The sequence below is a fragment of the Protopterus annectens genome, chromosome 9.part0, assembly GCF_019279795.1.
Source record: "Protopterus annectens isolate FY-2018-M chromosome 9.part0, PAN1.0, whole genome shotgun sequence".
NCBI lineage: Eukaryota > Metazoa > Chordata > Ceratodontiformes > Protopteridae > Protopterus > Protopterus annectens.
The window spans coordinates 698,718-717,205 of NC_056743.1; the positions used below are offsets into that span (position 1 = coordinate 698,718).

The 18,488-nt window shown below is 40.0% G+C and overlaps 1 protein-coding gene across 1 annotated transcript in view; it reads right to left on the minus strand.

Moving 5' to 3' along the window:
• Positions 1–18,488, minus strand: part of PPFIA1 (PTPRF interacting protein alpha 1) — a 2,891,353-nt gene that overhangs the window by 454,149 nt on the left and 2,418,716 nt on the right. The window lies entirely within an intron of this gene.

An 18,488-nucleotide genomic window follows, 5' to 3' on the forward strand; every position in this document is an offset into this window, starting at 1 on the left:
ACTTATAGACTCTTCACACCACCCAGTTCAGAGAAAGGATCACTACAGCAATAACATATAAGGGATACAAGTATAACTTATAGACTCTTCACACCACCCAGTTCAGAGAAGGGATCACTACAGCAATAACATATAAGGGATACAAGTATAACTTACAGACTCTTCACACCACCCAGTTCAGAGAAAGGATCACTACAGCAATAACATATAAGGGATACAAGTATAACTTATAGACTCTTCACGCCACCCAGTTCAGAGAAAGGATCACTAAAGCAATAACATATAAGGGATACAAGTATAACTTACAGACTCTTCACACCACCCAGTTCAGAGAAAGGATCACTACAGCAATAACATATAAGGGATACAAGTATAACTTATAGACTCTTCACACCACCCAGTTCAGAGAAAGGATCCCTACAGCAATAACATATAAGGGATACAAGTATAACTTATAGACTCTTCACACCACCCAGTTCAGAGAAAGGATCACTACAGCAATAACATATAAGGGATACAAGTATAACTTATAGACTCTTCACACCACCCAGTTCAGAGAAAGGATCACTACAGCAATAACATATAAGGGATACAAGTATAACTTATAGACTCTTCACACCACCCAGTTCAGAGAAAGGATCACTACAGCAATAACATATAAGGGATACAAGTATAACTTATAGACTCTTCACACCACCCAGTTCAGAGAAAGGATCACTACAGCAATAACATATAAGGGATACAAGTATAACTTATAGACTCTTCACACCACCCAGTTCAGAGAAAGGATCCTTACAGCAATAACATATAAGGGATACAAGTATAACTTATAGACTCTTCACACCACCCAGTTCAGAGAAAGGATCACTACAGCAATAACACATAAGGGATACAAGTATAACTTATAGACTCTTCACACCACCCAGTTCACAGAAAGGATCACTACAGCAATAACATATAAGGGATACAAGTATAACTTATAGACTCTTCACACCACCCAGTTCAGAGGAAAGGATCACTACAGCAATAACATATAAGGGATACAAGTATAACTTATGGACTCTTCACACCACCCAGTTCAGAGAAAGGATCACTACAGCAATAACATATAAGGGATACAAGTATAACTTATAGACTCTTCACACCACCACACCACCCAGTTCAGAGAAAGGATCATTACAGCAATAACATATAAGGGATACAAGTATAACTTATAGACTCTTCACACCACACAGTTCAGAGAAAGGATCACTACAGCAATAACATATAAGGGATACAAGTATAACTTATAGACTCTTCACACCACCCAGTTCAGAGAAAGGATCACTACAGCAATAACATATAAGGGATACAAGTATAACTTATAGACTCTTCACACCACCCAGTTCAGAGAAAGGATCACTACAGCAATAACATATAAGGGATACAAGTATAACTTATAGACTCTTCACACCACCCAGTTCAGAGAAAGGATCACTACAGCAATAACATATAAGGGATACAAGTATAACTTATAGACTCTTCACACCACCCAGTTCAGAGAAAGGATCACTACAGCAATAACATATAAGGGATACAAGTATAACTTACAGACTCTTCACACCACCCAGTTCAGAGAAAGGATCACTACAGCAATAACATATAAGGGATACAAGTATAACACAGACTCTTCACACCACCCAGTTCAGAGAAAGGATCACTACAGCAATAACATATAAGGGATACAAGTATAACTTAGAGACTCTTCACACCACCCAGTTCAGAGAAAGTATCACTACAGCAATAACATATAAGGGATACAAGTATAACTTATAGACTCTTCACACCACCCAGTTCAGAGAAGGGATCACTACAGCAATAACATATAAGGGATACAAGTATAACTTATAGACTCTTCACACCACCCAGTTCAGAGAAAGGATCACTACAGCAATAACATATAAGGGATACAAGTATAACTTATAGACTCTTCACACCACCCAGTTCAGAGAAAGGATCACTACAGCAATAACATATAAGGGATACAAGTATAACTTATAGACTCTTCACACGACCCAGTTCAGAGAAAGGATCCTTACAGCAATAACATATAAGGGATACAAGTATAACTTATAGACTCTTCACACCACCCAGTTCAGAGAAAGGATCACTACAGCAATAACATATAAGGGATACAAGTATAACTTATAGACTCTTCACACCACCCAGTTCAGAGAAAGGATCACTACAGCAATAACATATAAGGGATACAAGTATAACTTATGGACTCTTCACACCACCCAGTTCAGAGAAAGGATCACTACAGCAATAACATATAAGGGATACAAGTATAACTTATAGACTCTTCACACCACCTAGTTCAGAGAAAGGATCATTACAGCAATAACATATAAGGGATACAAGTATAACTTACAGACTCTTCACGCCACCCAGTTCAGAGAAATGATCACTACAGCAATAACATATAAGGGATACAAGTATAACTTACAGACTCTTCACGCCACCCAGTTCAGAGAAATGATCACTACAACAATAACATATAAGGGATACAAGTATAACTTATAGACTCTTCACACCACCCAGTTCAGAGAAAAGGATCACTACAGCAATAACATATAAGGGATACAAGTATAACTTATAGACTCTTCACACCACCCAGTTCAGAGAAAGGATCACTACAGCAATAACATATAAGGGATACAAGTATAACTTATAGACTCTTCACACCACCCAGTTCAGAGAAAGGATCACTACAGCAATAACATATAAGGGATACAAGTATAACTTATAGACTCTTCACACCACCCAGTTCAGAGAAAGGATCACTACAGCAATAACATATAAGGGATACAAGTATAACTTATAGACTCTTCACACCACCCAGTTCAGAGAAAGGATCACTACAGCAATAACATATAAGGGATACAAGTATAACTTATAGACTCTTCACACCACCCAGTTCAGAGAAAGGATCACTACAGCAATAACATATAAGGGATACAAGTATAACTTATAGACTCTTCACACCACCCAGTTCAGAGAAAGGATCACTACAGCAATAACATATAAGGGATACAAGTATAACTTATAGACTCTTCACACCACCCAGTTCACAGAAAGGATCACTACAGCAATAGCATATAAGGGATACAAGTATAACTTATAGACTCTTCACACCACCCAGTTCAAAGGAAAGGATCACTACAGCAATAACATATAAGGGATACAAGTATAACTTACAGATTCTTCACACCACCCAGTTCAGAGAAAGGATCATTACAGCAATAACATATAAGGGATACAAGTATAACTTATAGACTCTTCACACCACCCAGTTCAGAGAAAGGATCACTACAGCAATAACATATAAGGGATACAAGTATAACTTATAGACTCTTCACACCACCCAGTTCAGAGAAAGGATCACTACAGCAATAACATATAAGGGATACAAGTATAACTTATAGACTCTTCACACCACCCAGTTCAGATTTGTTAAGTGCAGATCCTGTCCATGAGTGCCGGAACCACAGAGCAGAGGGGGGGGGGTGCGCCCCCCCCCACACTTTTGCAGCACTTTCGGCCATCCCAACTCATCATCATGTGCGCAATGACCGCACGCTTGTTTGAACATTTTAACTGCAGAGCTGAGGATTTTACTTTTAACGCTCACTTGTTTGAACAGTTTTGCTGCAGAGCTGGTAATTTTACTTTTAACTGCAGTCCCGGGTTTCTTTTAATGCAGAGCAAACGGCTGTTTAGTTTTGCCATTCGGGCAGATTTTTTCATTGCAGAGCTGGGGTACGGATTTCTTTTAACTGCCTCGGAGCTTTCGTTTAACTGCAGGATAACGGCCAGATGTGTGTGTCTGTGTCTCTGTGTGTGAAAATGCCCCCAATAGGATACATCTGGTGGCTAGAGGTACACAGAATCAAACCCTGTACCTTGGGTGCAGGTAAAAAGAGCCTAAAGTCCCTAGCCACCATCACTTGTGAATTTATACCTCACAGTTTTGTTCTGTTCCTCATTAAATCGCTGTTTTTTCAGGAGTAGTAAAACATAACCTTTTATGCTAGCAATTTTCTAAGTTTATAAGATCAGTATATGAAATGTGTCCCTATTTTGGGGCTGCATTCCCCCATTATTGGCTTTGTTCTGTATTTTTGTGCTAAGAGGTTGAGAGCTATGGTGATAAGTGAGAACTGAATTCACTAAATGATAGCCATTTAAGTTTGTCTTCCTGTCTTTCAGGAAACTGATTTAGCTTAGTGGTATGTTGTTCTGACTGTAGTGCACATGGTTCTGGGTTCAAGACATGGCAGCGAAATGTACAGTGGTAACACAACATTTTATGCAAACAACTTTCCAAAATTATACAAGCAATATTTAAAATGCGTCCCTGGTGTTTGGTCTTTTGCCCCCCCCCCCCAACTGAAAAGAAGTTCAAGAAGCTGTGCAACATGCCTATGGCTTACACTCTACTGTGATTCTGTATTTATATATTGTGTGTAGAAGTAGACTGTTATCATGGAAATGTTCTGAATAGGGCAGTTTTGTCATTACTGGTGCATGCATTTTGCTTCACTGCCTACTGGAAAAATGTTCAAACAATAAATTTAAAATGCAGTTGTGTGGAAGTAGACTGTTATCATGGAAATGTTCTGAATAAGGCAGTTTTGTCATTACTGGTGCATGCATTTTGCTTCATTGCCTACTGAAAAAATGTTCAAACAATACATTTAAAATGAGCTCTAAATTACATCTAACAAGTGTGTTGTATTATACAAGGAATATAATGTGATAAAGTCAGGAAGGTGTATCAAAGAACACATGTATGTTTCTTGTTTTGTGTGCAAGGGGCCTCTGATCTGAAAACAGCCCAAAGGTAATCTTTATCCACCACTGGCCAGATGCATTTTCTTTGGATGTGCTATGGGTTATCCACCACTGGCCAGATGCATGTTCTTTGGATGTGCTGTGGGTTTTAATGCTGTTTCAAGGGCAGAGAAGTTTTAATACCAAGTCTATTTTCATTGTGAGACAGTATTGCTTTGTTTAGCTGATATCTGCTAGTGTTTGTGCACTGTGCTATAAAATGTAAAAAAATAAAATCCAAATAATCACTGTAGAAGCAAAGCTGTATGCACACTAGTGTTTATGGTAAATGGGAGTGAAATTGCCAGGTGATGGGACACTGGAATGGCTGCAAGGGGACTCGGGTGCTATATTTTGGTTCTGTTCTTCAGTTTGCATTTGAAAGTTGGTATCCCACAATTCCTTTGGAGTGGGTGGGGTTGTGTAATTATGTATGCAAATTTTGCGTTAATCAGCGTTCAGATTTGTACCTATTTTTCATGGGCCTGCATGTTGTAGAGAGATGGATATATACACAGATGCTACCACTGTTCCAGAACAAACTATCCATAAAAATAAAACAAAGCTCATCCCTCCATATTCAAATGCAACTTGGATTTAAGGATGGGCAATAGAAAATGTACTCCACGATTGCCCCTCATGCCACAAATGGAGAGAGGCAGTTCCTAAATGCTGCATCCCTTATATAGGTCCCATCAAATTATCTATGGAATGATCACAGTTATTCTCACTAGGGCTAATACACAATTATCAGCCATGGGATAGGCAAGACCAATCAGAAAATGTTAATTCAAGAATCAAGCACCAAAAGGGAATTGGCTAAGCTTAAAAAGTCCTCCAAGTGAACCAATGTTGTGGCAGTAAACAGTTATAAAAAATTGACCTTTTTAGAACACTTAGTGCCTCTCTCAGCCTCCACCCCCCCCCCCCCATTCGTCAACAGCTTCTGGCGCCTCTGGTCCTGTCTACTTAACCTGGTCAAATTCTATGAAAAAATTACTGAAGCAATGGTTGAGAGCAAAACACTGCACAATGAAAATCGAAACCTTGCAAAGGATGTTCTACACCACTCCACATTCACATGGGAATGCAAGGCTAGACTTCTTAAGATCCCCTAATACCTATACACTTCTAACAAAGTTCTTAGGAGAAGAGAAAAGTATACAGACATAATAAAATGTTTTATGTACGAAACAGCTGAGACTAAAAGCAGAGTAGATTAAAATGAAACGATGTTGTGAAGAATGGAAGCAGTAACAGAGGCGGTCACACACGCACACAAAAGGAGAAAACAAAACATAAAATTATGAAGGAAGCAGTCACACACGCACACACAAAAGGAGAAAACAAAACATAAAATTATGAAGGAAGCAGTCACACACGCACACAAAAGGAGAAAACAAAACATAAAATTATGAAGGAAGCAGTCACACACGCACACACAAAAGGAGAAAACAAAACATAAAATTATGAAGGATTGTCTTCACTTCATGTCATTATAGTAAAAGAAACAATAAGCCATGCCTATACATGGGTGTAATAGAATTTGTTTTAAATAAAAAAATAAACAGACTGTATACGTAGACTGGAAAGATAAGCTAACCACAATGTTTAACGAAGAATTTATTAGTGAACAGTTTTTTTTAGTATTTAAACACTCCTCACCCCAAGTTATCTTGTTTTTTTTGGGATTCCCAAACCCCAAAAGAATAGGGAAGATGCACCATACAGGCCTGTTACTGCAAGTGGGAGTTCCATAGGAGAGGCCACTGCCATATACTTAGATTTTATTCTACAGCCTCTTGCTGAAAAGAAATTTTTATTTTAGATTCACTTAAGAAAATAAAAGAAGTGTATGTGAATGAACAAAGCATTATGGTAACTACTGACGCTGAAGCCCTATACACTGTTTTGCCTCACATGTACTGTACTGAAGCAGCTATAAAGGCTTATAGTAGAAATAACAGTGCTACACAAGGGCAAACTGAATGCTATGGAAAGCTAACAGACTTGGTATTGCGCTGCAATTTTTCCAGTTTCAATGGCCAGGCTTACAAACAAATGAGGGGAATAGTCATGGGTGCAGCTATGGCCCCTAGCCTGGCCAATGTAGCCTTAGGCAAGTGGGCGGAGGAATTTGTGCTGCAAAGTGAATACTGGAGATTTATGAACAGCTACTTCTGCTTTATTGATGGTGTGTTTATTGTCTGGCAAGGTGAAAAATCTAAACTTACTGAGTTTAAACATTACCTCAGTAACTCCACCTCCTCCCTGAAATTTACCACTTCCATCAGCTCAGAGTCCGTGCAATTCCTTGATATGACTGTCCGTATTGATAAAGACAGAGGAAAATGAATTCCTAACTTATACAAGACACCAACAAGACTGAACTACTTACTTCACAGAGACAGTATGCATCCAGTAAAAACATGGACAATGTAATAAAAGCACAAGGCTACAGATCAGCACGCATTTCCATCGACGTGGGCCCTTTTCTCAAAAATATGAATGACCTTGAAGAGGAATTCTTAACCAGAGGATATGAATCAACCATGTTACATATGATGCTGGATTCCATCAGAGATTCTAAAACTAACCATTACCCTATACAGAATAGGCCTTTTGTATGAATCAACTATGTTAGATATGATGCTGGATCCCATCAGAGATTCTAAAACTAATCATTACCCTATACAGAATAGGCCTTTTGTATGAATCAACCATGTTATACATGATGCTGGATCCCATCAGAGATTCTAAAACTAACCATTACCCTATACAGAATAGGCCTTTTGTATGTATCAACCATGTTAGATATGATGCTGGATCCCATCAGAGATTCCAAAACTAACCATTACCCTATACAGAATAGGCCTTTTGTATGAATCAGCCATGTTATACATGATGCTGGATCCCATCAGAGATTCTAAAACTAACCATTACCCTATACACAATAGGCCTTTTGTTCATAGGTTCATACTAGGCTATCTGCCCTAGGGCATTTATAAGCCTAGCCAGAATGTGTTTGGCTTTCGCCACCCATTTTAAATTTATTTTCCTATGCCCTTTTTCGAGGTTAGTATACTGTGCCTCCGTCTAACAGTGACACAGAAGTGATACCCGGGGTAAACCTACGATCTCCCATCCACTCATCAAGATTCCTCTTGAAGAGAGTCAATGAGGGACTCTGCCTAACCTGGACTGGGATTTTATTCCAGAGTGAAGGGAGCCTCTGGGTTATGAATCTGTCCCTCCAGCATGTCCTATTTATTTCAGTGCTGAGGTTCAAGTCTCTCGAGCGTAGCTCGATGGGATTTGGATTTTCTGAGGTGCAGCATGTCCATTAATTCCGGGTTGGACATGGCTTTATACATCAGGCACAGATCGTCTCCGAACAGGCGGTATGCCACTGAGTAGAGCTGGAGTTTCTTTAACCGGGCAGCATATGGCATCTGTTTGAGCCCTTTGATCCTCTTGGTGAGGTAGTTTTGGGGTCTTTCCAGTTGCTGCAGGTGTCTGGTAAGGTACATCCCAAAAGGGGCATTGTACTCAATTATGGGCCTGATGAGGGATAAGTAAAGAGGCACGATGACCTCCCCTGATCTAGATGTGAATCCCTTCATGATTAGGTGGGCTATATAAACTGTTTTTCTAACCACTTTGGCCACGTGGTTGTCAAATGAGAGATTGCTATCAACTTGGGTCCCCAGGTCCCTAATTACTTCTTCTGTACTTAATGGACTACCACCTATGTGGTAATTTGTGGGCACTTTGTTTTTGCCAAAGGGGATGACTATACACTTTTTGGCATTTAGCTTGAGGCTATGGCTCTGGCACCAGTTGTCTGTTTCTATGAGGCCCTTTTGGAGGATGCTTATGTCGTATGAATCAACCATGTTAGATATGATGCTGGATCCCATCAGAGATTCTAAAACTAACCATTACCCTATACAGAACAGGCCTTTTGTATGAATCAACCATGTTACACATGATGCTGGACCCCAACAGAGATTCTAAAACTAACCATTACCCTATACAGAATAGGCCTTTTGTATGAATCATACATGTTAGATATGATGCTGGATCCCATCAGAGATTCTAAAACTAACCATTACCCTATACAGAATAGGCCTTTTGTATGAATCAACCATGTTAGAAATGATGCTGGATCCCATCAGAGATTCTAAAACTAACCATTACCCAATACAGAATAGGCCTTTTGTATGAATCAACCATGTTACATATGATGCTGGATCCCATCAGAGATTCTAAAACTAACCATTACCCTATACAGAATAGGCCTTTTGTATGAATCAACCATGTTATATATGATGCTGGATCCCATCAGAGATTCTAAAACTAACCATTTCCCTATACAGAATAGGCCTTTTGTATGAATCAACCATGTTATATATGATGCTGGATCCCATCAGAGATTCTAAAACTAACCATTACCCTATACAGAATAGGCCTTTTGTATGAATCAACCATGTTAGATATGATGCTGGATCCCATCAGAGATTCTAAAACTAACCATTACCCTATACAGAATAGGCCTTTTGTATGAATCAACCATGTTATACATGATGCTGGATCCCATCAGAGATTCTAAAACTAACCATTACCCTATACAGAATAGGCCTTTTGTATGAATCAACCATGTTAGATATGATGCTGGATCCCATCAGAGATTCCAAAACTAACCATTACCCTATACAGAATAGGCCTTTTGTATAAATCAACCATGTTATACATGATGCTGGATCCCATCAGAGATTCTAAAACTAACCATTACCCTATACACAATAAGCCTTTTGTTCATAGGTTCATACTAGGCTATCTGCCCTAGGGCATTTATAAGCCTAGCCAGAATGTGTTTGGCTTTCGCCACCCATTTTAAATTTATTTTGCTATGCCCTTTTTCGAGGTTAGTATAGTGTGCCTCTGTCTAACAGTGACACAGAAGTGATACCCGGGGTAAACCTACGATCTCCCATCCACTCATCAAGATTCCTCTTGAAGAGAGTCAATGAGGGACTCTGCCTAACCTGGACTGGGATTTTATTCCAGAGTGAAGGGAGCCTCTGGGTTATGAATCTGTCCCTCCAGCATGTCCTATTTATTTCAGTGCTGAGGTTCAAGTCTCTCGAGCGCGTAGCTCGATGAGATTTGGATTTTCTGAGGGCAGCATGTCCATTAATTCCGGGTTGGACATGGCTTTATACGTCAGGCACAGATCGCCTCTGAACAGGTGGTATGCCACTGAGTAGAGCTGGAGTTTCTTTAACCGGGCAGCATATGGCATCTGTTTGAGCCCTTTGATCCTCTTGGTGAGGTACTTTTGGGGTCTTTCCAGTTGCTGCAGGTGTCTGGTAAGGTACATCCCAAAAGGGGCATTGTACTCAATTATGGGCCTGATAAGGGATAAGTAAAGAGGCACAATGACCTCCCCTGATCTAGATGTGAATCCCTTCATGATTAGGTGGGCTACTGAACTGTGGTAATTGGTATTAAAAGACCTTGGGAAAATAATCTCTATGGATACCCCTTTGCTGGAACAAAGTATTGGTCAGCCATGGTAAAACTTTCCAACCCTCTTTATACAGAGTGGATTCTTGAAGCACTACAGAAAGTTAAAAGACAAAAACAGCGACCGTCTGAAGAAAGAATATGCCATGCAGTGTCTGCTTCTCATGGATTAGATAAGGGAACTGTTCTTGAGCAGTTGGAATTGAGTGTGCAAGATGGTTCCATTCTTAAAGTTACTAATAAAGGGCTTGCATCCTACAAAGACCCAGAAAATCCTGGAAGGTTTAGCTTGGTCAAGCAGGATACTTTTCCAAAATTTGTGAAAGGATGTACTAGAGCTGCTAATGATCTTTGCAATGTGGATTGGAATAAGTTATTAAAAAGAGCTATCGAAGGGCTTAAGGAACCCAGTGGTTCCTCTCTTAAGAATATAGAAAAATATCTGCGAAGTCGAAGTGATTTGGCAGATATTACTTCCTGCCTCATTTTCCAACAACGTTTACGGCTGGCAACAAAGCATTTTGTGAATAATGGGAGATTATTAAAAGATGGACCACTTTATAGTGTCAACTATGGAAGTTTGGAAGGAAAGCGAGCTGCTCGATTTTCTTGTGCTTCCATATTGCCTCTTCCACCAGTTAGCCTTCTGCCCCATGAACAAGATCAGGTACATTTTTAAGAGCTATCAGTTTGTAGTGCTTCTGTAAAACTGAGCAATATTTTATTTTTGGCCTTTGTACTGATTTCATTTTTAAGTTAATTCTGCAATATACACGTATTAAAGATGTTTGAAATAATTTATTGTACTTTAACCACGAATATCTGCATTTTTAATGCAATGTTTCGGGCCATCAGGTTTGCAGTACAGTTTGTAAACTCAAACATTATTTCTTATTTTTGGTCATTAATACTGATTTGATTGTTTTAAGTTGAAAATTTGTTATACTATGTAACACTCTTAAAGAAATATGGTGGAAGCATTTATCATAATTTTGCTTAAGTTTGAAGATTCTTTTGTTGACTTTTATGAATTAGAATAACTTAGTGGTGGGTTAAACATACACTTCTTGTCTTGCTGTGAGACAACATGAAATTGCATAACTTGATACCCATATGGGATTGTGATGATGCGTGTTCTTTATCTTTGGATTTCCTGCAGTGATTATGGTCATATGGTATTATAAACAGTGGACTGTAAGAGTTTAGAATTAACTGTTGTATAGGTAAGTATTTTGTATGACTTTTACTGCGTAAGCATTTCAGATAGTTGGAAGATGAGATTTAAAAATAAAGCTGTAGAAGTAAAGCTGCGAGGAAGATGCATGAAATGTTCATATTTGGGGTTTGGAAGCTAAGTTTCTTTACATGGTTTTAGGTTCTGTACATGATTTTCTCTGGAAAGTGAGATTTAACTTGATTTCTGCATTTTTATTTTTATCATGAAGGCATGCACAATGTTTATAATTCTGGATTTGGAGGAAATGTGCAGTGAAGCACAGTAGCTGATGCTTTCAGGATTTCCACTTGATTATTTTTTTTAACATTTAGCGGTATTCAACTGCATTAGCATTGCGATGCTTTATATTTCAGATAGGCCATTAACTAGCATCTGAATTTTGCTGGGAGAATATGTAAATAGGCAGAATTATGTAGCTTTTCTTTCCTAGTTAGATGTTAAAAAAGCATCTGCTGTGTTAGTTTCTCTTTTTAGTTGTGTTTACCCCCACTTCTTATCAAAACCAAATAGTCTGCAGGCTGTATAGTTCAACAGTTCATTTTCATGCTGTTTACTTTAGAAATGTAATACAAAAAAGTTTTTGCATTAGTTGATTTTTGTAAATCATGATTGCAAGTTAATTATTAACATGAAGAATTGTTTCATAGCTTGATCATTGTCTTTTTTTTTTTTCAAACCAGATTGCAGACTTGCTTAGCATGTATTTTGGGATACATTTGCTATTGTACAGATAATGTGCATGCCTTGTAGTGCTTTTCTGAACACTGAATGCATCTAGTAATGTGGCTACAGTGTTGAATACACTACAGACAACTTAAGATCTGCAACTTTAAAGATACTGTCTTTTCAGTGTTCTGTTTCAGAGCAGTATGTTTTTACTTGCAATTGTCATGGCACTTTTTCCATTGAAATACTTCTCTTGTTAATACTACTTGAAGTTTCCATGGTATAAGTATGCTATTTCAAGTTATGATGTATAGTGAGATAACAATGAAGTACTTTAAAACATTTCTAACAAGAGTGAAGCAAAACTTGCTTAGCACAAGAAAAGTAAGTATAGGATAGCTGTGTGTGTGTGTGTGTGTGTGTGTGTGTGTGGGGCGGGGGGACTTCTGAGGAAGAAACCATTGTTGATTAGTGGGGTGCTGCATGGGTCGGTGGAAGGACTGGTCAAATGCAGCATGCTTTTATCAAACAATGACAGAGTCCTTAGTAAAGAATAAAGTCATTTTGTCAACTGACAACCCAAAGATTTAGAGTGGTGATTTAAGGGTGGTGAGCCAGCCTTCAGCATAGTACAACATGCACAGTGAAATGATCAGTGGCAGTTGGGAAGTAAATGGGAATGCAAGATTAGGTGGAAAGGAGGACATTTATAGTTTGTGCCTAGAAACACTAAGTTGCGTGATGGGGTCAGCTTGGTCTTCTTTAAACTGAGAGTGAATCCTAGCATTAAGAAAATGATCATGGTTAGCTGAAGAGAAGTCTGCAGATCCTTGACAGAGTTTTACTGAATCACGCAATCCATAGCAGTAAATTTGAATGCTGTTTGCCCTGCAGAAAGCAATTACTGGGTCCAGATACTTTGGTTTTTCTACTGAGCCCACAGTTTTTTCAAAGAGTAGTGCAGAGAAATTTGAAGCACAGATACCTCCTGTGTGCATTTGCTATGGAAATGCGTAAGTAAGCATCTTATAGATCTAAAGTGACGAAGAACACTTGAAGGGCTAGCATGGGCACACTATTCTTCAGGATTAACATTTTGAACCTGGTGACTAGCATGAACCTGTTTAGTCTTGAAAGATCCAAGACAGACCTCTAGGTTACTTCTTTTCTTGGAACAAGAAGCAGTATTGAGTAACATCTTGTGTCCACTTTAGAGGAACAGGTCCTATAGATCCTCGAGCTAACAGCAGATGTACTAGTAATACCTTCCTGGAGACGACCTTTTGGAATGGAAGGAATAGCTGCTGTTTTTGGTGAGAAGCAAATTGTAGTGTGTAGCCTGTTTTTATTACGTTTAAGACTTGTTTATCCACAAATGGTATTCTTGCAGGGCCAGAATTCTGAAAGACCAATGGTAAGGAAGGGGAGTCTGCTAAATTAGCAAAAAAAAAAAAAAAAAAAAAAAAACAAGCTACAGGATTGTCTGATTTCTGGTAAAGCAGTTCCTAGTGTCTCAAAAGTCTCTGGTCCCTGAACTAGAGCTGTGAAGCTGCAGACCCTGATCCTCACATCTGGTAGACCATGCAGTACTCACTGTTCCTTTTTAATTTCTCTCTAAGTCTTTTGGGTTTGTAACACCATGACAGGAATGGACCCCATTCCTAAGTCAAAGTACGATTAAAGTTCATGAAATTAGTACCACTGTTCCTTGGTGGATTACAAGGTGATGTTGCAGGCTTTAAGTCCAGGACTTTTGATCCTATGTCTCAACCCCAGTAGCATTGGGGGACTTCTAAGCATGGTCATTGCTGTACTTTTTGGACTTGGCTGTGGATTGTTTCTCTCCTACCTGGCCTTGATTCAGTTGCCAGTCCCCTCAAAGCCATCTTTTGATTCCTTGTCCTTGATGTTGATATCATTGGGGGTGTTCATCATATTGATCACAGTAGCCTTAGCTGTATGGGTTGTATCCTACCAAGGTTAAAACGGATCACCAGCTACCAAAGATTCGGGGCACCTTCCATGTCCCCAAACTGTCAGGCAGCTTGAGCTGAACTGCCTAAACGAAAAATTTGGGGGCCAAGTCATTCAAAGCTTTACTGCTACCAACGAATATACTCATCTAAGGCTTTAAACTGAAAGCCATTTTTTTCTGTGGATAAATTTGTTTTCGTTTTACTTTTGGGGGCTGACAGTGTGTTTTAAAGTGCATTTTACTGTGTTGTTTTTCTTTATATAAAAAGACTTTTTAAAGTAATAGTTTTACTTGCGTTTGCTGCATTACTTGCATATGAAAGATCCGGACTACAGAACATATTACTAGTCCCGTAGTTGGTCCTTCTTCCAACCACAAAAAGAAAATTTAAGCAAACCGCTTTTGCCACCACAGTAGGCTAGCAGTTTGCCTCGGCCACAGGTGGTTTACTCTGCTGTGGCCATATGTTGTACCTCCCAACACCCGTCTTTTACCCCTGATCCCTCTGATGTAGCACCTAGAAGCCAGTATGGACTAGGGGGTAGCCACGTCCTGTGAGGCTGTTTGGGCATTCTTTCAGGGAGCAAGTGTGAGCCCCTCTTGTCGGTCCTGGAAAAGAGAGAACAGGAAAGGCTTCACTGTTTCAGAATGCTGTGCCTATCCCTGGGAAGCAGCTGCTGCTGCCACTAATAACGCAGTTAATCCTAGGCATATGTTAACTTCTCCTCAAATTTCCTTAGACAAGAGCAGTTTACTGGGTCTGGCTCAGGGTTTAATTCAGGCTATTGACCCTTCTTGTAAATATTTCCTCGTAAAAGAAAAAGGGGGATGCTTCTTTTCCTGAAGAGATTCAAGATTCTGAATCTGAACAGGAAAATGAAAGGACAGCTACAGGGTTTTCTCTTCAGAATTCTGATTTACTCTCAGAGGAGAGCTCAGTTTCTGATTTTCTCTCTCTGGGGTTTTCTCTTTCTCTGAGGCTATTGCTAGAACGTGCCCATATTTTCAGTGGTAGAACACGGTTTCTCAGTCTGTCAGAAACTACTATGAGTTGTTACAGAAATAATTTTCAAAACCTACACCCATTTCTCTTATCCTCTCTGCTTTAGAGGATGTGTGTGTTACTGCCTGCAGTTTTCCTCATTGTCCGCCAGCTGCCTCTAATAAGGCAGATAGTATTTACAAAATTCCTCAGTCTTTTTTTTTTTTTTTTTTTTAATATATACACTATTCCTAAACCTGACCCAGCTGCTATGGCTTTAGTTGATCCCACTGCTGCTAAATACTTAAATTCCAACCCTACTCTTTCTGACAAGAATGTGGAAATTATTGTTAAGTATTGGGAAAAAGTGTATACCTCTGCAACTTTGACTTTTTCAGAATTTTGAATTTTCAGGCTGATATGTTAAAGTTTGCTCTGAGTAATTGTGAAACTACGCGGAATACTTTATCTGCAGTTTTTTCTTTTGAGGAAAAATCTGTTTTAAATTTTTTTTCTATTGTACAGGTCACTACTTTATTTAAAGTGGGTTCATAATTCTGATACTTCCAGGACTATGGCTACTGGCACTGTTTTAATGAGGTTTGCATGGCTGCATTCTCAAAACCTCCTTGAAGATTTTAAAAATTAAATTTTAAATTCCCATTTGGATGCAGATTTAGTTTTTGGCCCCACTGGTGCAGAGGTGATCAAAACGTGTGATGAAAGGGGTAAGTTGATACAGGGCATCTCTTAAGATTTTTCAGGCCTCCTATTCCAGAATTTCTAAGGGATTCTCTAACTCCTGTGCAGTTTTAGCAAAAAGCAGAATAAACAGTCTCAACAACATGCAAATGACGTTTAAGAAGAAATGGAAAGGGGGTTCCAAAAAGAAGAGCTGAACCTCCCATAACCAAGGACCGTCCAAAAAATCTGAATGATCAAGAAACCTTGTGAACGTATCCCTCCCTAGCCCCTTTTTCTTCCAGATAGTCTTTATCTCTATTTTGTCTTTAGCAACAGTTTCATACAAATGGGTTCTGAAGATTATTCATCAAGGTTGTAGATGGCGGTAGGAAGAAATTCCTCCTTTCCTGGAGGGAGGGTATTCCTCATCCACCAGATGAGACTCTCGTTTCCACCATTTCTTCATCACATGCTGCCCCAATTAGTGATTTAGAACCAGTTTCTCCTTCCCATGTGGGGAAGGGTTTTTATTCGAGGATGATCTTTGTGTCAAAGAAAGAAAATGCTTAGAGACCAATTCTAGATATTTTTTCCTAAAGCTGTTTGTGATAATTTCCAAATTCAAAATGATGTCACTTCACAACCTGTTACCTATTCCTCTTTCGTATTTCCTGGTAACAATAGACTTGAAAGATGTGTATCATTGCATCCCTTTTCATCCAGAATTCAGATGTTTCTTGAAGCTTTTTTGTATGTCTGGATCACATTATCAGCTCTCTGTTTTCCCCTTTGTGAATGCTGTTGGTGCACTGGATAGTTCAATGTGTGTAGCTCCAGCTGTACCTCATTGCAGGCTAGAGGGTATCTGTATTTTTCCATATTTAGATGACTTGCTCATCTTTTGCAAAGTCTTTTCAAAATGTCAAGAGTCTCTCTGTTGGGTGAGAGATCTGTTGCACAAGCTGGAATTCCAGGAAAACATTCAAAAGTCTTTGTTGATCCTTCATAGGGTTGTGTTCCTGAGATGTCAACAACACAGCTCAGTTCAAAGAGCTTTCTTCCACAGCAAATAATAGATGTATATCTCGACCTATTTAAGGTTTTGCACTCAAGCTTCTGTCGCTGCACAGGATACCTCAGAAGTTTGAGTCTCATGGCTTGAATGATTCTCAGAATACCCTGGGCAGGACTCCAGATACCAGTACATCTACCCTGGGCAGGACTCCAGATACCAGTACATCTACCCTGGGCAGGACTCCAGATACCAGTACATCTACCCTGGGCAGGACTCCAGATACCAGTACATCTACCCTGGGCAGGACTCCAGATACCAGTACATCTACCCTGGGCAGGACTCCAGATACCAGTACATCTACCCTGGGCAGGACTCCAGATACCAGTACATCTACCCTGGGCAGGACTCCAGATACCAGTACATCTACCCTGGGCAGGACTCAGATACCAGTACATCTACCCTGGGCAGGACTCCAGATACCAGTACATCTACCCTGGGCAGGACTCCAGATACCAGCACATCTACCCTGGGCAGGACTCCAGATACCAGTACATCTACCCTGGGCAGGACTCCAGATACCAGTACATCTACCCTGGGCAGGACTCCAGATACCAGTACATCTACCCTGGGCAGGACTCCAGATACCAGCACATCTACCCTGGGCAGGACTCCAGATACCAGCACATCTACCCTGGGTAGGACTCCAGATACCAGCACATCTACCCTGGGCAGGACTCCAGATACCAGTACATCTACCCTGGGCAGGACTCCAGATACCAGCACATCTACCCTGGGCAGGACTCCAGATACCAGCACAACTACCCTGGGCAGGACTCCAGATACCAGTACATCTACCCTGGGCAGGACTCCAGATACCAGTACATCTACCCTGGGCAGGACTCCAGATACCAGTACATCTACCCTGGGCAGGACTCCAGATACCAGTACATCTTTCTCACCTGAAGTCTCTTTTTGGTACCAGCACCGGCACCCTTTGCCTTTTCAAATCCCGATATTGAGGTTTGTCAGAAGAATAATCATTTGGAGACAACTGATTTCCTAAGTTGTTTCAGGAGGGATAGATGCGGTGTGTCTGTCTGTGTGCGTCTGTCTGTCTGAGTGTGAGTGTGAGTGTGTGTGTGTGTGTGTGTGTGTGTGTGTGTGTGTGTGTGTGTGTGTGTGTGTGTGTGTGTGTGTGTGTGTCACCAAGAACAGCCGCAGGCACATAAATATCTAACAGATGCTTGCCCAGATCTAAACGCACCTCTCTGAATCCTGTCTGGTTCCCATGGCCTTTTCAAGTTGTTGGAGGCAATTCCACAGTCCTGTGGCACATATTAACAAGCAGGGTGGGAACCAGGTTGGTACCCCCTTTGCAGACTAGCCATGTTAGCTTAGGATAATAGCTTCACAGCACAGTGTCACTCTACAGACATCCTGCATTCTGTCGGAGCAAAATTATGTGGCAGACAGGTTTAGCAGGACCAGGACAGACCCTCATGAATTGAATCTAGATGGGAGGGGG